Raw genomic sequence first — 19,425 nt, forward strand, 5'->3', positions numbered from 1 at the left:
ATTCTTTAAAAATTTAGGTTATGAGAACTGAAGCTTTATCAACCTACACAGTACATAGAAAACACTTCCTGGCTCTGAATTCCTAGGCTACACATGCCTTTATTTTCTTTCTGTCCAAGCCTCTACAGTGTCAACTTCACCCAGCAGAAAATTACATTCAAACTTACAGAAACTTCCCATTTACATGGGTTTAATCATATAGGATACCGATGATAAAATAACTAACACACGCTAAGCACACAACCCCATTCTTAGCAGAACTCATTTCATCTTCACAACTACCCTAGAAGGTGGATGCTGTCATTATCCCCATTTTAGAGATGATGAAACCGAGGCTAATTAAGGGCTGAGTCACTTGCTTCGGGTCACACTGGTGGTAAGAGGCAGAGCTGGATGCCAACCCCAGTGGGTGGCTCCAGTGTCCCCATGACAGACACCGTGAAATCAACCTGTTCCATTTAATAAAAACAGCGTGCTTGTGTCTCAGATCTTGAGCTTCACTAAGAAGCAGGAACAACTAACATCTGGCATTTGTGAACTCTTCCCCAAACCAGTACAGCGCAAATTATCTCCTAGCAGAAAAATGAGCATTTATTAAAAAAAAACCTAAAAATCATTTATAAGTGATGAATTGGAGGCACTACCCTGACACTTCAAGAAGAACAAACAAACTAAGCCTCTTTCTCTTTCCCAAATGTAGAGACAAGTGTGTTTTGTTTTTACAGACTCATGCAATGTCAAGAGAAGAGATTTATTTGAACATTTTTAAAAAGTAAAGACTCATCTGTTCCCTCCACCAATCAGGCAGAGGAACAGTGGTTCAGTTTCTAACAAGAACTCAGAGCAGATAGCCTGACTACTTGGAAAGAAACCAGAGCAAAAATCAAACAGCTCAAGAAAAACAGCAACAGTAACAACAAAGGAAGCAGGCTGAGCTGAGCAGGCTGCCGTCCCAACTGTGGACCAAACAGCCAGCCGGGGGCACCCCACCCCCGCCAGGAGACTGTCCAGGTGGTCGTCCAGGTGGTCATCCTGGCTGCCCGAGCAGGTCCAAATATCAGGGCAACAAAAAGTCATTTTTAAATTTGGTTGAGTGAATAACCCATTTTGAGTGAATTCAAACAGCTCTTTTTTTTCTTTTCCCTCTTCTTGATCATAGCTTTCCCCACCCCCCTTGCATATCTCAAAATCATCCAGCAATTACCCAACCATGCAACCTGCTGCTGTGTAGACACAGGATAGGGGTCAGAAGATAACATCACATTCCCTGAATGGTATGCTTCAGGCTGTCTCTTTCCCAGCAAGGCCCTCAATTTTTTTTTTTAAGATAAAAAGCACAAAACCTATGTGGAATTAAACTAACACAGAAAAGAGGTTATAAATACCAAAGTATACATAGAACACGAGGAATAAAGAGATTGCTAGAGTCGGTGAATCACTGTTATTGTTCAGTGGCCAAGTCGTGTCTGACTCTTTGCAACCCCATGGACCGATGCATACCAAGTTTCCCTGTCCTTGACTATCTTTCAGAGTTTGCTCAAACTCATGTCCATTGAGTCAGTGATGCCATCCAACCATCTCATTCTCTGTCATCCCCTTCTTCTAGAGTCTGGGAATAATCAGTCTATAGTTGAGCATCTAGTTAGGACAGATAACTCTACTGGGGCATGGTGCTAATTACTGTGGAAGGCAGACAAAACATGCAGCATCTTCTTGTAAAGACAACTGATGACACACACCTCAAGCTAGACGTCAAGGCAATACGATTCTGACTTCACAAGACACACCCATTTTATGTACGAAAATAAATATGCCAAAATATTATCAATGGTTTAGGTTTATACTGTGGCAATCTGGGGGGATTTTTTTACCCTCTTTATCCTGAAGATTCTTTGTAGTATAAATATTTCATTAATAATGAAACAAATACATGTATAGTGCTTTGGGGGCCAAAAATGTAAGTAACATGATCCTTCTTAAAAGTTTATAAATTAAAAGAGGTGATGAGATAAAAACCATACATATACTACGGAAAAAAGAGGACACTGAACAAAGTACTATGATTTTTGCATCACAAAAATTTTTTAGATGATAGGGTAGACAAAAATTAATGAAACTAGACCCAGTGTGCTGATTTGTATTGGGTTAGCCAAAAAGTTCGGGCTTCCTGTGTGGCTCAGCAGGTAAAGAATTTGCTTGCAATATGGGAGCCCTGGGTTTGATCTCTGGGTTGGAAAGATCCCCTGGTGAAGGGAAAGGCTACCCACTCCAGTATTCTGGCCTGGAGAATTTCATGGCCTATACAGTCCATGGGGTCGCAGAGTCGGACACAACTGAGTGACTTTCACTTTCACTCTTTTCTTTCAGCCAAAAAGTTCATTCAGGTTTTCCCGTAAGATGTTATGGGAACTTTCTGGCCAGCCCAAAATATTATCTTCCCAACACACACTAAACTGAGTAGTTTAAATGGGAAATACAAAAGGAGCACTGCTACGCCTACATTTCCAGGGCACCCAGGGGCAAAGTGCCTGCTAATTATCTTCTAAACTCCTTGGCCAGACACCTATGCCCTTTTCATCTGCCCGCTGGCCTAGAGGTCTCATCACTGGTCCCTGCCCACGCTGCCCGCCCAGCTCAACCACACCCTGACATCCACCCTTCTGCTGCATGCCCGTGATTTTGCTCCTCTGGGTCTGGAGAGCCCTTCTCCTTCTGAGTCCCTCCAAGAGCTAGCTCAGCAACCACTCTGCTGAATGCTGTCCACAGCCAAGCAGAGGGAAGAGCGCAACTCTCGTTGGCCCCACAGCCCTTTCCACATTCAGGGACAACACTCACAACACTGCACAGCAGGTCCACTCCCCAGACGACACGGTCCTTCACAGCAGGGACCACACCTGGGACTCTGTTCCTAGTGTCAGGCACACCAGGGTGCTCAGCGAACATGTGCGGAATTAAGTGGATGAGGAAGCACAAACCAATGAAAAACACTTCGTGGAAAACACCTGAGATTTAATTGCGGGTAACAGACCTAATTCTTCTGTGGTGCACAGGGTAAACATTTTTTGTTTCAGACAAATATACAAATATATGTGAAATCTTACTACCTGCTCAAGGCATTCAGTACACTAGACTGCACGCTCTGTCACTTCATATGTGTCCGACTCTTTGTGACCCCATGGCCTGTGGCCCACCAGGCTCCTCTGTCCATGGGATTCTCAAGGCAAGAACACTGGAGCAGGTTGTCATGCCCTCCTCCAGGGGATCTTCCTGACCCAGGGACTGAACCTGAGTCCCCTGCGTCTCCTGCACTGCAGGCAGATTCTTTACCCGCTGAGCCATCAGGGAAGCGCACATTAGATCAGGAGACAGCATTAAATGACATTTAGTTCAGTTCAGTCGCTGAGTCGTGTCCGACTCTTTGTGACCCCATGAATCGCAGCACGCCAGGCCTCCCTGTCCATCACCAACTCCTGGAGTTCACTCAGTCTCACGTCCATCAAGTCAGTGATGCCATCCAGCCATCTCATCCTCTGTTGTCCCCTTCTCCTCCTGCCCCCAATCCCTCCCAGCATCAGAGTCTTTTCCAATGAATCAACTCTTTGCATGAGGTGGCCAAAGTACTGGAGTTTCAGCTTTAGCATCATTCCTTCCAAAGAAATCCCAGGGCTGATCTCCTTCAGAATGGACTAGTGACGTATTTTTAAACATCTTAATTTACTTAAAAAATGCAAGCAGTCATTCATAGAAGATTTCTTAAACTGGGAACTAAAATGTGTCAATGAACTATGTCACTTCTCTTTTCTGTGGCTTCTCTTTTAACCAGGCTTTTTATACCAAGAGGCTGAGAAGTAGTTTAGGCTTGAGCAGACTATCTAGGGAGTGGCTATGATGATATAAAGGCCAAGTTCAAATAGTCTTCTGCAGGTAAACCCAGATATACCCATTTGAATGTGGAGTTCCAAAGAATAGCAAGGAGAGATAAGAAAGCCTTCCTCAGAGATCAATGCAAACAAATAGAGGAAAACAATAGAATGGGAAAAACTAGAGATCACTTAAAGAAAATTAGAGATACCAAGGGAACATCTGATGCAAAGATGGGCACAATAAAGGATAGAAATGGCATGGACTTAATAGAAGCACAAGATATTAAGAAGAGATGCCAAGAATACACAGAAGAACTGTACAAAAAGATTTTCATGACCCAGATAATCACAATGCTGTGATCACTCACCTAGAGCCAGACATCCTGGAACACGAAGTAGGCCTTAGGAGGCATCACTACGAACAAAGCTAGTGAAGGTGATGGAATTCCAGCTGAGCTATTTCAAACCTTAAAGGATGATGCTATGAAAGTGCTGCACTCAATATGCCAGCAAATTTGGAAAACTCAGCAGTGACAACAAGACTGGAAAAGGTCTGTTTTCAGTCCAATCCCAAAGAAAGGCAATGCCAAAGAATGCTCAAACTACCACACAATTGCACTCGTCTCACATGCTAGCAAAGTAAAGCTCAAAAGCCTCCAAGTCAGGCTTCAACAGTACATGAACCGTAAACTTCCAGATGTTCAAGCTGGATTTGGCAAAGGCAGAGGAACCAGAGATTAAAATGCCAACATCTGTTGGATCATCAAAAATCAAGAAAGTTCCAGAAAAACATCTACTGCTTTAATGACTATGCCAAAGCCTTTGACTGTGTGGACTAAAACAAACTGTGGAAAATTCTGAAAGAGATGGGAATACCAGACCACCTGACCTGCCTCCTGAGAAATCTGTATGCAGGTCAAGAAGCAACAGTTAGAACTGGACACGGAACAACAGACTGGTTCCAAATCGGGAAAGGAATAGGTCAAGGCTGTATATTGTCACCCTGCTTTTTAACTTATATGCAGAGTACATCATGAGAAACGCTGGGCTGGATGAAACACAAGCTGGAATCAAGATTGTTGGGAGAAATATCAATAACCTCAGATATGCAGATGACACCACCCTTATGGCAGAAAGCAAAAAAGAACTAAAAAGCCTCTTGAAAGTGAAAGAGGAGAGTGAAAAAGTTGGCTTTAAATTCAACATTCAGAAAACTAAGATCATGGCATTCAGTCCCATTACTTCATGGCAAATAGATGGGGAAACAATGGAAATAGTGAGAGACTTTATTTTTTTTTTTTGGCTCCAAAATCACTGCAGATGGTGACTGCAGCCATGAAATTAAAAGATGCTTGCTCCTTGGAAGAAAACCTATAACCAACCTAGACAGCATATTAAAAAGCAGAGACATTACTTTGCCAACAAAGTTCCATCTAGTCAAAGCTATGGCTTTTCCAGTAGTCATGTATGGATGTGAGAGCTGGACTCTAAAGAAAGCTGAGCGCCAAAAAATTGATGCTTTTGAACTGTGGTGTTGGAGAAGATTCTTGAGAATCTCTTGAACTGCAAGGAGATCCAACCAGTCCATCCTAAAGGAAATCAGTCCTGAATATTCATTGGAAGGACTGATGCTGAAGCTGAAACTCCAATACTTTGACCAACTGATAGAAGAACTGACTCATTTGAAAAGACCCTGATGCTGGGAAATATTGAAGACAGGAGGAGAAGGGGATGACAGAGGATGAGATGGTTGGATGGCATCACCAACTTGATGGACATGAGTTTGAGTAAGCGCTGGGAGTTGGTGATGGACAGGGAAGCCTGATGGGCTGCAGTTCATGGGGTCGTGAAGAGTCAGACACGACTGAGTGACTGAATTGAACTGAGGAAAACTCACCAGAATTGAAAATAGCCTGCGGGTAATCGGGAATGGTCAGGAGAAAATGCAGCCAGGATCCCTGGGTTCTCAGCAAAGTCACTCTGAGATCACACATCTGTAGAGACAAAACCCCCTTTCTGTGGGGTGTGGGAGGGTTTGCTTAGATAATGCAGGGAAGCGGCACAGCTGATGGCCTGGAACAGAGTAAAGGCTTAAAGGATGATGGCTGCTGAGGTTGCCATGGTTTTTGTTGCCCTTGAGAGCATCACTAACTAACTGTGGACCTGACCCGAGTCTCCTCTGAACTGGGTGCAGTGACAGGACTGCCTCCAGAATGGCTGTGAACAATAAGTAAGCCTGACTGCTCTGAGATGTGACTGTTCCTGGCACATAATAAGTGCTCAATACAGGTCAGCAATGGATGCTGACATTACTGGGCCTCCCAGTTGGATCAGTGGTAAAGAACCTGCTTGCCAATGCCAGAGATGCAGGAGACCCAGGTTCGACCCCTGGCTTGGGAAGATCCCCTGGAGGAGGGCATGGCAACACACTCCAGTATTCTTACCTGGAGAATCCCCAAGGACAGAGGAGCCTGATAGGTTATACTCCATGGGGTCACAAAGAATTAGACATGGCTGATGCTATTAAGAAGAGGTGGCAAGAATACACAGAAGAACCGTACAAAAAAGATCTTCACGACCCAGATAATCATGATGGTGTGATCACTCACCTGGAGCCAGACATCCTGGAATGTGAAGTCAAGTGGGCCTTAGAAAGCATCACTACCAATAAAGCTAGTGGAGGTGATGGAATTCCAGTTGAGCTATTTCAAATCCTGAAAGATGATGCTGTGAAAGTGCTGCACTCAATATGCCAGCAAATTTGGAAAACTCAGCAGTGGCCACAGGACTGGAAAAGGTCAGTTTTCATCCCAATCCCAAAGAAAGGCAATGCCAAAGAATGCTCAAGCTACCGCACAATTGCACTCATCTCACACTCTAGTAAAGTAATGCTCAAAATTCTCCAAGCCAGGCTTCAAAATGTGTGAACCATGAACTTCCAGATGTTCAAGCTGGTTTTAGAAAAGGCAAAGGAACCAGAGATCAAATTGCCAACATCCGCTGGATCATCGAAAAAGCAAGAGAGTTCCAGAAAAACATCTATTTCTGCTTTATTGACTATGCCAAAGCCTTTGACTGTGTGGATTACAATAAACTGTGGAAAATTCTCCAAGAGATGGGAATACCAGACCACCTGACCTGCCTCTTGAGAAACCTATATGCAGATCAGGAAGCAACAGTTAGAACTGGACATGGAACAACAGACTGGTTCCAAATAGGAAAAGGAGTATGTCAAGGCTGTATATTGTCACCCTACTTATTTGTTATATGCAGAGTACATCATGAGAAACACTGGGCTGGAAGAAGTACAAGCTGGAATCAAGATTGCTGGGAGAAATATCAATAACCTCAGATATGCAGATGACATCACCCTTATGGCAGAAAGTGAAGAGGAACTACAAAGCCTCTTGATGAAAGTGAAAGTGGAGAGTGAAAAACTTGGCTTAAAGCTCAACATTCATAAAACTAAGATCATGGCATCTGGTCCCATCACTTCATGGGAAATAGATGGGGAAACAGTGGAAACAGTGTCAGACTTTTATATTTTGGGGCTCCAAAATCACTGCAGATGGTGACTGCAGCCATGAAATTAAAAGACCCTTACTCCTTGGAAAGAAAGTTATGACCAACCTAGACAGCATATTAAAAAGCAGAGACATTACTTTGCCAACAAAGGTCCACCTAGTCAAGGCTATGGTTTTTCTAGTGGTCATGTATGGATGTGAGAGTTGGACTGTGAAGAAAGCTGAGCGCTGAAGAATTGATGCTTTTGAACTGTGGTGTTGGAGAAGACTCTTGAGAGACCCTTGGATTGCAAGGAGATCCAACCAGTCCATTTGGAAGGAGATCAGTCCTGGGTGTTCTTTGGAAGGAATGATGCTAAAGCTGAAACTCCAGTAATTTGGCCACCTCATGCGAAGAGTTGACTCAGTGGAAAAGACTGATGCTGGGAGGGATTAGGGGCAGGAAGAGAAGGGGATGACAGAGGATGAGATGGCTGGATGTCATCACCGACCCGATGGACGTGAGTTTGAGTGAACTCGGGAGTTGGTGATGGACAGGGAGGCCTGGAGTGCTGCAATTCATGGGGTCGTAAAGAGTCTGACACGACTGAGCGACTGAACTGAGCTCAACTGAACTGAAGCTACTTAGCATGAACACACCCTGACTTTGTTCATGATATTACCCTTGAGGAGCAACGGTCCAGTGTATTGACAGTCCCTGAAGGCTGCAGCCTGCTGGACAAATGTGGGACACCCATATGGTCACGATTGACCAGGCAGTATTTCAGACCTCTGGACCTGAGGCTGCAGAGGGTGTTTGAAGACTGAGAACAGGGCCAGTGAACTAGGCATTCACAGCATTGAGGATCATGCCAGTGCTCTGGAAAAAGGACAGCTTCTTTCCTTACTGCCTACCCTCTACACAAGGTGTTTATCCCCATACAAGGGAGGACACTAAGACCCAAAGGGCACATGTACTAGAAATGGTGGAAACCAAAGAAAACTCATTCCTGGTGACCCCAAGGCAGGGCTCTGGGCGCTCTGCCAGGCTGACGAAAGGTTGTACCCGCCCCAGTGAGTATCTTAGACCCTTCCACTTAGCTCGACCACCAAACTGGTCGATACTGCAAAGCTGTACAACCACCTAAATAAAGCATTCAACAGTGCAGCCCTTCATCCGGCCAGCTCTGATGGAACAGCTATGAGTGCCTCCAAGGAGGAGGAGCCACCTGAGGGAGGGCGCGGTAAAGGGGCACTTGGCCCCAGCTCCTGGCGGAGCAGGGCGGCTGAACCTCTTCAGACTGCCTGACCAAGAACTATTCAGAAATAAACCATTCAGCTGGTGAAGTGTTCTAAGTGTGACCTTGAATTTCCTGGAATAAAATGAAATCACTTATGAAATGTGTTGGCATTCATAAAAAAAAGAAGGAAAATTTAATGGAATAACAAGCATGTAAGTAATTATGTTTAAAATAAAAATAAGGCAATAAAAAGGTATTTACTGAAATTGCTTTTAACTTCTGGGTCTGGCCCAGGTAGAGAAACGCTTTTTATAGATGCCAGCATTCTGTTTATCTGGGGAAGGACCTGACAAGCACAGAATACACACATTATGAGATTATGGACAATGAGTCCAGGCTTCCTTGGTAGCTCAGAAGTAAAGAATCCGCCTGCCAATGCAGGAGGCGTTGGTTTGATCCCTGGGCCAGGAAGATCCCCTGGAGAAGGAAATGGCAACCCATTCCAATATTCTTGCCTGGGAAATCAATCCCATGGACAGAGGAGCTGGGCAGGCTGCAGTCCTGGGGTCGCAAAGAGTCAGACACAACTTAGCAAATAAACAACAATGGGCCCACAGGGGCTTTCATATTTTGCCTCAGCGTCCAGACGACACACATCAACCAACAGTCTCGTGCCTGTTTTTCCAAAATGTGTGCAGAGAAACCAGCCGTGGCAATCAGAAGACCAAAGATGCCTGGTGTACAGGAATCCCGGCATGTGGGACTGCTGTCTCGTCCTCTCTTCAACAACAGCAAGCAGGTGTCAAGAGAACCAGGCAAGCAAAAACGAAGAGCCCAGAGCACAGAGCTGGCAAACACTTCTCGGCGGCAGAGAAAGTGCCTGCTTATCAGATCAAGCTGCTCAGCCTGCTCATTTGAACGAATGGTAACTAACATGGAGGCCACCTAAATGCCAGCCCCTGGAGAGGGTAAATCCAACAGGTGGGGAAATGAAAGGCATCCTCCTCCCCTTGGTGATCCAGATCCTGAAGACCTGGGCTGGTGCATATGTCACTGGGCAGAGCTCAGGGTTTCCGGGAGTGGCTAGGAGTGGCAGCCCCAGGCTTCCCCAGTCCGAGCTGGGCAGACCCACTGGATCTGAACCATGGGGCTGCTCCAACCTTCAGGTCCCTCCAGCCACCCCCGCTTCTGCCCCCAGGCTCTCCTGCACACGGGGCCTCACCTACCATGCCTTCCCCGGATCTGCCATACTGGGTCTCCCTAAACCTAGCGTGGGCACCCTCCCTTGGGCTCCTGCAGCACCCTGGGTGTCCTGCCAACCCACAGGGTGACCATCCAGTTCCTTCTCTCTCTCTGTCACCCTTGAATTGCATCTAGTCAGGACACATAGCTTCCTTCTGTCACTATAGCACTTAATTTTAAAGATCAGTTTTCATATTAAAAATGAAGACTTTTCCTGAAAACTGAAAGCCTGGCATCCACAAGCCCCGTGTCAAGGTGACCCAAGCTCCAGCTGAGCAGCTGCCATCCCACCCACTGAGGAATTCAGGCGTTGGGGGCTACGGTCCCCACCTCCCCTGTTGTCACAACCCTCTGGCATCACCAGCCGAGCAGTTAGAGTTCATCACCAGTTGGGGTTGGAGTATTTGGTGATAAGAACTGTGATTTTGCTCTAGAACTGTAACACTTCCAAAATATGTGCACAATACCTGTTGAAGCAATGAAGAAATTCATTAACTAGAAACAGTAAAATGTTAGGGTTGTCGTAAGGAGTAAAATAATATAAGGGGAAATGTGTGTGACCGACCACACCTTGAGCTTGAAACGTAAGTGATGGTGGGAGAACACGGTTCAGGTGAGGAGGGTGTTTCTGAGTATAGAGCTATAATAATGACAAACATCCCCAAGGAGGAAGAGCTCACGTGGACCTTTCCAATTTTAACAATTCAGTAACATCTTCAAGAATGGTCCTTATTTTTGATCTTATAAATGACCAAAATACATGAATCTTAGAATAGTTCAAATAATCTAAATAATTTTTTTCCAAGAAAAAGTTGCTTAATTTTCTTTCTTCCCCTCACATTTCAGAGCCATTTGATTTATTATCTGACACGCAGAGCATGCAACAGGAAAACGTTTTCATCTAGTAAAACTATACATACACTAGGTCATGAAGCCACAACCAACTCATACATTTTTCCAATATGCAATAAGCTGAGTTTTTTTTTTAAGAAATTAACATCAAACTGGCAGGCTTACAGTTTATAAAATCAGCACTGAAATGACGCCAATGCTACACGTACAGCTTCTTATATTTTAATGGTGGAACACAATCATAAGTGGCTGAGAATAATGTCAGTTCCATATGCGAAAAGAATAAAAAATTAATTAGAAATTTAGGGTGCTGCTATTTCCACACACGGCAACAACCTCTAGCTGCTGGCTATTCTGTATCTTCACCTTCAATTTCACTCTATCCTGAAAATTGTTCTTCTTACACAGTAGAATTTGCAGCCCCTTTTGCGGCCTAGAAAGCTCAGGAAAGTATGCAGTAATAAAAATATACATATTGTTGTTGGCTGGGAAGTGGGAATGATTTCCCTTTTCAAGACAAGAAATATTTTCTACTAAAAACTCTACAAGCTTTAAAATGTTCTGTTGCCAAATACAATACCTTCAATTCCTTCAAAGTCAAAACCATTAGGGGCCACTCACTGTCAGGCTCCTACAATTCATTTAAACAGAACTTAAACTAGGATAGGTTTTTTGAAAATAATTCTTTTAATTTCTCTGAGTTTTAAATGCTGTCATTTTTGCCTTAGGAAGGCACAGTGTTCTAAAAATGTCTAATAAACTACCATACTGTAACTGGGTACTCTTCCCCAACTTTACTAATGTTTTTCAATCCTAAAAGACAAATAGGACAATTGTAGCATTAGAGTCTAAGGGGACCCCAAACATCCATACAGTCTATTCTAAGAGAATTGTGCATAACAATGTCTACAACACAGCTGTTTTACTTTTTACTTTAGAAGTCTGGACAGATTCCAAAACCCCTCTCTACCATGTGCAGAGTTCTCCATTATAAGTGGCCTCCATTCTTTTAGAACTTCCTCATCTTAGAACCATCCGAGCAGACAGAGGGGAAGAGTTGGCTGAATAACATTTAATCTTCAGGTAGACAAGCTCCTCTGGTATATAATTGCTGAGGTTGGCTGTCCTCCTTTTAAAAACCCAGCTTTTAAAACTTCAATTTAAAAGGCACATATTCTGTGATGTGTGGACTACATGATAACCCAATACTGTTTAAACATCTTACTTCTAAATGTAAACAGTTGAGACAGATAAAATACGATGAATGAACTCACTGCTCAGCCAGTAAATCATGAAAGGAAATTGCATTCGTACTGCTTGACTGTTCTTTTTCTTCAGCCAGAAGGTCATTTTAGAAAGGTTATGAACATTTAAGAATCAGCTGCCATGAGACAAACACCTCTCACTGTTAAGCTGTTCCTGCTCTCTTATCACATGAGCAGCTGTCTCTTTATTCAGGGCATATATTTATTCAACCTGTTGTCAACAGACAGAGCATGCTGGCCTTTTCCAGATCTTTAAATGCTTGACTTTAAATACTGATTTATCAGATTTAAGAGGACTTGGCTATTTTCCTTAAAGATTCTTTAGTATTTTGTTTGTGCTTTGTTAATTTTTGAATGGCTGATCTGGTTGCAGAGGACTGGGTTAAGCTTGGGTTTGGATGTTTAAATAGGTGAAAACGGAGAACCAAAGTCTCTTCAGGAGTGTTAGCAGAACTCCGCACTCAGACGTCAAATGTCCCCAAATACCCTGGATTCACATATTAGAGCTACAACTAGTAAATTAAATTAACATACTAATTACAGCATGTAATTATTACATGTATGTACAAATACATTCGATGTAAGTTAAACTTCATGATCATCTGAGGTTAAAAAACAAATTTTCTGTTCTTTTAAAAAGCCTCTCAAATGTTAGCAATGTTCTTTATTCGAGTCATCTGGGTAGGAAAGGCACTTTACACCACAATGTCAAGTGCATAAAAAAGTCTTCCTATGTGCTTACCTTCAAATTCAAAATTCAGTCTGGACTCAGAGCCTAAAGACACTCCTATCAAAGAAACAAATAAATTCCATGAATGTCCCAGAAAATGCTAACACAACATCCTAGAGTCAGCACTTAGTATGGAAAAAATTCCAAAAAGAAGACACCTGGCCTCCATAACAAAATAGACCTCGTGAGACACAAGGGTTAAAAAGAAACAAACATAGAGCTCACGATAAAGCACCATGTATTCATGCCAAGGGAGTATTTTAAAAATGAAACGGCATTTCTGTGTTTTGTATTATTGCCAGAACTTGATAAATATTATGTGAAGAAAAACTCTTTTCAAGTACTGACATCTCTGTGAATGATAACTGTCAAAAACTGTCTTCCAGGGTAGGACTCTATTCTCGGCTCCCTCTAGTTATATATCTTTAAATTAGATGATAAAGTGCTTGAAATAAGACATGTTTTTAAACTACATGAAAGAAGCATGGCAAAGACGCCTAAGGTGAAGCTGTACAACAGAAAACATAGGGAGTAAATCCTGAACTAATGCAATGTAATCTTCCCCTTTGCATAGAAGTATCTGATCATGAAATTACAACACATCAAAATAAATTCTTCTGTTTGCCTGTCATGTTTAACAGTAACTGTTTCCTGTTTATATAAAGAAATTGTCTTCTATTGTAAACAGTAAAGGAAAACTGTCACTGAAGTAAAAACCGCCCATTCATAGTTTGAGTTAAACTATTTCAAAAACCGAAAAATGCCTAATGGTCTTGTTTGTCTGCAAACTGAGTCCTTTTTTTTAAATGAAAACAAACAAACAAATAAACAAGCGACATGGATTTCCTACAATGGTAACTGTAGGTGTGACGCATAGCTCTCTACCAACGAAATAGATTGCTGCAGCTGGGTGCTTGCAAACTTCCTCCTCGAGAGGGAATGAGCTACATCTCTACGCCATCGAATGGCAGGAGACCCCTGACCAAGGCTGCGAGAGCGGCCCTGTGCATCACCGTGCCGGCACCTCCTCCCTCCCGGGCTCTCACACTGCCCGCCGGCCTGCAGACCGCTTCCCGCCGGGAGGGCTGCAGCGCTCGGTCCAGGCCGGGCGAGCACACACTTGCATGCACACACCTTCGCCTGCGCGCAGCATTCTGTTGACTAGATCCCTGCACCGAGGGTCAGCGCGCTCGGTCCTGTCGCCCACGCGGGCCGTGGGGCGTTCCCCCAGCTCTGGCATCTCCGTGCCCCCCGCCGCCAGCCCTCCCCGGGGCTGTCCTCTCGACCCCTGCCCTGTGCACGGGCAGCCCAGGCTGGAGCCCCTTGCCTCCACCCACGGTCGCCTCCTCTCAGCGCGCTTTTCGCGCGGATCCGCCGAGGCGAGGGCTGGGACAGCCGCGTGGCGTGGCCGGGTGGGCTGCGGGCACCTACCTTCCCGGGTGCTGGGAGGGTGCCCCGCAGGTCCCGACGGCGATCGGAGGCTCAGGAGCGCGCGGCACGCAGCGCAGAGCTGGGCCGGGGTCCGCTCCTCACGCGCGAGCCCTGCACTGCCCGGCGCCGCGGCCCCGCGCTCCCCGGTAGCCCGGCAACCGCCACCGCCTCCCGGCCCCGCCCACCCGGGGCCCCGCCCACCAGGATTCCCGCCCACGTCCCCTCCGGCCCGCAGGCTCCAGGCCGCGCCACCGCTTGCCCTGCTCACGTCTGAGCCCCGCCCACCCCATGGCCCGTCTACATCGCGACCCCGCCCACCTCTCGGCCCCGCCCATTGCCTGCCCCGCCCACAGCAGAGCCACCGCACACCCCCTGGGCTCCGGGCTGTCCCCACCCGCCCCGGGCACCTTAGGCCGCCCGTGGCCCCCGGGGCTGCGGGAGCTGTTGACTGCATCCCGCAGGCGGACGTGGGCAGGGCGGAGAGTGTTCATCCGGACCGCCAAGAGCGGGGCTTTGTCACTGCCTGCAGCTAGAGTGGCACCCTCGCGTCCACCTGGACCTGCTTCCAGGCTTCGTGTCTCTGCGCTGCTCGTCACCTACCCCGCGCCCGCCTCTGCGCCAGGAAAGGCGCGGGAAGCCACGTGACACGAGGGCAGTGGGTCCGGATCACCAGGACCTGGCCCACCTGGCTCCTCCCCACTCACAGAGGCTTTTCCCGGCGGGTCCACGGGACACTGGCTTCCAGAGGGCCGGGTGCACCCATAAGCCCATCGCGGTCTGGTCCAAGCTCCCGGGGATCCAGGCCTCCACACGCATCTCGTGAACGGATGGTGTCCAAACTTACTTTGCACACTTAAGAAGCATAGCTAACGGTGCCCACTCCACACCTTTGGTGGACGGAGTAAAAGGACCAAGTACAGAAAGAGTTTTTCTGCAGTAGAATGCTATAGAAATGTATGCAATTATCGTCATCTGGCCAGTGAGTAAGTGGACAAACTTCTCTCCAGCCCAAGATGCCACACACGCGTTGCACTGGTGCAGAGGAGCGCACTGCTCCCTTTGTTGGCTTTGATTCCCTGGCAAAACTTCACGTTCCTTTGAATGGAAACAAGTCCGCTGTTTCCCTTCTGTACCCCAAGGCCCACAGTAGCCTTCAATAAGTGTTTGTAGATTGAATACGTTGCTATAGTTAGTTACCCATACACATGACCCCACACTGAGAATGCCCAGTGCAGTACTAGGTAGCTGTGAAAAATACTTTAAAAATATCTTTCCAAGTGTCAACCTCAAGGTTGTCATGGCCGGAATAGAAACTGCAATAATAACTTACTTTTAATAATTTACAAATGATATACCCCATCCTATTTGAGGACCTTCCAAGTGGCGCGATTGGTAAACAACCTGACTGCCAGTGCAGGAGACATAAGCGATGCCGGTTCGATCCCTGGGTCAGGAAAATTCTCTGGAAAAGGGAATAACAACCCACTGCAGTATTCTTGCCTAGAGAATCCCATGGATGGAGAATTCTCCAGGGCTACAGTCCATGGGGTCACAAAGAGCTGGACACAACTGAAGCGGCTTAGCATGCACGCACACATTATACCTGAAACTCAAGGTGAGCCTGCATTTCCCAAACCTACCTGTCAGCTGTGATCTGGAACCACAACACTCCCTGAACTTCACTCACAAGCTCCCTCTTAGATGGAAGTCACCTGTTTGTCTAACTCGACCCCACCTCCCTGAGGGCACCTCTTATTTTCTTAGTAGACCAGAGCTTAGCACACAGGGCATCCTCTGTCTACCATCCTTAAGCTGACTTATTGCTGCTTCTTTGTAAAGTCTCACACATTCATCCTTTTCCCTCTTTCTCTTTTTACCCCATCACCTCAACCACAGTGCAGGCCCTCCGCACCTTTCGCCTGAATGCCCTGCCTTTGCAAACCTCCCTCCCCGCTACCCTGTCCAGCCCATCTGTCTTCCTCCTGCCTTACATCGTGGTCACTGACCAGTGAAAAGATTTACAAGGATTCTTCACTGTGAAGAATGGCTTCTCCATCCTTTAAATTAGCAGTCAGGGATTTCCATGTTTGGTCTCCACCCACATCTTCAGTCTTATCTTTCCTCTCTCTACACCGACCACTTCATATTCCGGCCAAACTGGTCTGCATGCCTTGCCTCCAGTGTGCCCTGAACTTGCCCTTCCTCTGCTCCCCAAGCTTCCTCTTCATGCTCACCTCTTTCCCTCACCTGACTCCTTCGCACGCCAGAAGCCACAGCTCTCACGAGTCTCCCTAAGGTCTGAGGCCTTCTTAAGACAAGGACAGGACTTGCCACATTCTCCCTCCTGCCCTGTTTCTGGGAATTAGCTTTCTTCCTCAAGGAGTTAAAAGGAGTTCTGCTTTCAAGAAGTGGCATATTTTGCTCAAAGTATACCTTTGATAGTATCGAACGTTCACATGAATGTTCAGTGTTTTCTGAGAGGAATTTAACTGCTAGCCTAGGAACTCCTTTGTTTTCTTCTGGCCTCCCTTTCTGCTTGAGACAGTAGCACAATACTTCATTCAGTCATTTTGCACCATCTCACGTGTGTGTGGTTGAGTTTCCCCTGAACCCGCTAACTCTCCATGGACAGGTCTGATACACACACACGGCCGCTGGCATTGCACATTCTGGCCTTGGATGCTAAATCGCTGCTCGCCAGCTGTATGCCCTTGGAAAAGTTACTTGACCTTCCCAAACTTCTGCTTCTTCAACTGTGAAAGGCGTTGTTCCATTGGTCGTTGTTCAGTAAGATAAGGGATGCAAAGAGCTCAGCCCAATGTCTGGCACACACTCACTAAATGGCAGCCTTTTGCAGGCACACAGTGCCAAGCATCAGAGATCTGTGATAACCCAAATGGTGCTTGATAGTGAGGAGCCCTGAACAGCTACACTGTGGCTATTGAGTGCATTTTACTCTTTTTAACTTTTTTGGCATGTGGGGCCTTAGTTCGTCAACCAGGGATGGAACCCACACCCGCTCAGTGGAAGTGTGGAGTCTTAACCACTGGACTGCAGGGGAGTCCCACACGCATGTGCTCTCAGTCGCTCAATCCGATTCTTTGGGGCCCTGTGGACAGTAGCCCGCAGGATCCTCTCTTCATGGGATTCTCCAGGCCTGAATACTGGAGTGGGTAGCCAATCCCTTCTCCAGGGAATCTGTCCAGTCTGGGGACTGCAACTGTGTCTCCAGCATTGGCAGAAGGATTCTTTACCACTGAGCCATCTGGGAAGCCCAGGGAAGTTCCATACTGGTTGTTATTAATGAATTGAAATTTTACTGACAAAGCCAAATTCTTTTTTTTTTTTTTTTGGCTACTGGGAATTGACGGATCTTAGTTCCCTGGGACCAGTGATCAAACCCTGGTCCACGGCAGTGAAAGTCCAGAGTCTTAACCACTAGACCACTAAGCAATTCCCTGAAAGAGCCAAATTCTTACGAGGATTTTGGTAAAGGTGTAGTTTTAAAGATTATGTTAAGAGTTGGCTTTCTGAAGCTAGTTTTAGCAATAGCTAGGCTGATTTGAAGTGTATTTGTTTAGAATATGTTCCTAAAAAAGTTGAACCAATGAAGTTAACAAACCTCTTGGGAAAATAGTTTCCATGATAAGCTAGCTCACTGGAATAAAAGTTAATGGAAAACTGCTTGACTTTCAAGTAATTTCCAGCATACAACACTATTTCATGGGGGAAAGGAACAGAATGCAAGTCACATGAGAACTGTGAATTCTGTCTGTTCCTTCACAGTGCCTGGTGCATAGTAGCTACTCATTAAAAATTTGTTGAATGAATGAATAAATAGGGGTAAAAAATCTCAAAGAGCTACAAAGTTTGCCAAATATAGTTAGGAAAATAAAGGGGAATATAACCAAGACCCAAATATTTAAGTAATTCTCAGCACCCATTGCTGACCACTGATGTCAGACCATCTGTGTAGGGCGGGGGCCTGACAGGGAGCAACTTGTCCAAGGTCACACACCAAGTTAATAACAAAGCAAGATCCAAAATCCAGGCTTCCTGACTCCTAATATAATCATCACCATACCAAGAATGCATAAATTAATACATGTGGCTTAGGGCTTCCCTGGTGGCTCAGATGGTAAAGAATCTGCCTGCAGTGCAGGAGAGCCAGGTTTGATTCCTGGGTCGGGAAGATCCTCTGGAGAAAGGAATGACAACCCACTCCAGTGTTCTTACCTGGGAAATCCCAAGGACAGAGGAGCCTGGTGGGCTCTGGTCCATAGGGTCACAAAGAGTTGGACATGACTGAGCGACCAACACAGGCCAAGGAGGGTATTTATTCAGTTGATATAATGTCAAACTCATGACATCTATAGTGCAAAATTGCTGTAAGTTGCAGCAGGTGCACTGATCCTCGTGAGTTTATGACACCATGTTGGTCAAAATCTTCTGTGTTTATTGAGAGAAGAAACAAGCCGTGATGCTCCTTTTCTGCTTCCCAAGAAACACAGTGGACTGACTCCTCTGCACATGGTGGGATGAAGAAGCAGGCTTACTGGGCAGTAGCCCCCAAGGCTAGGCTGTAGGGCTGTCTAAGTCCTGGGTGCCACTGACAGGATGGAGAAAGCTGTACTTCTCAGAACGCTTCTCAGAGAGGGAGCAGGTTGTGTTGGAAGAACTGGTCTGATCAAGTCGCTCAGAACCCCCATGTTATCTCCCTCCGCACCCTCATCAAAGGGCAGAGTTAGGTCACAATGGGTGATGCTGAAGTACTTTGCAAGCAAGGATGGGAGAGATGGTCAGGCTGGAGTGGTGATTTCAGCCAGTGAGTGGATCTAAGGGAGCATGCCCACCCGGGAGCCTCCTTACACCCCGTTTCGTAGCCCATTCCTCTAAGTAGTGCTGACAACATGTTAAAGAATCACTCCTTAATGGTGCACTGGTTTCTGAAAGTTTTCAGGGTGTCCTGGACTGGCCCTGCTATCACAGAGAGTCTGACCAATTACACCACTGATGGATGCATGAGTGTGGTCCAGTCCTGAAGCAGAGAAAGAATGACTTAGATCCCAAGGTCCTTTATAGTTGAAGATTCTAGGCCAACGATGGAAAATTCGATCAAAAAATTCTAATAACTCTCATAAAATATACCAAACAAAATTTTTTTAAAAGCTCATTCCCCTCCTAGAATTTTGGCTGTAATGTGTGCTAACAGTCAGTTCACCTCCATGCAATTCTTATAACAGAATTAACTGCCCAGCCCTAAAACAAAAGAACCTGAATTGAAATCAGACTCCAGTG

General features: G+C 45.8%; 1 protein-coding gene across 1 annotated transcript in view; it reads right to left on the minus strand.

The window, feature by feature from the left end:
* The window catches only part of TNFRSF19 (TNF receptor superfamily member 19), an 89,306-nt gene that overhangs the window by 66,287 nt on the left and 3,594 nt on the right, over window positions 1-19,425 (minus strand). The window lies entirely within an intron of this gene.

Source organism: Oryx dammah, unplaced genomic scaffold, assembly GCF_014754425.2.
Source record: "Oryx dammah isolate SB20612 unplaced genomic scaffold, SCBI_Odam_1.1 HiC_scaffold_24, whole genome shotgun sequence".
Classification (NCBI taxonomy): Eukaryota; Metazoa; Chordata; class Mammalia; order Artiodactyla; family Bovidae; genus Oryx; species Oryx dammah.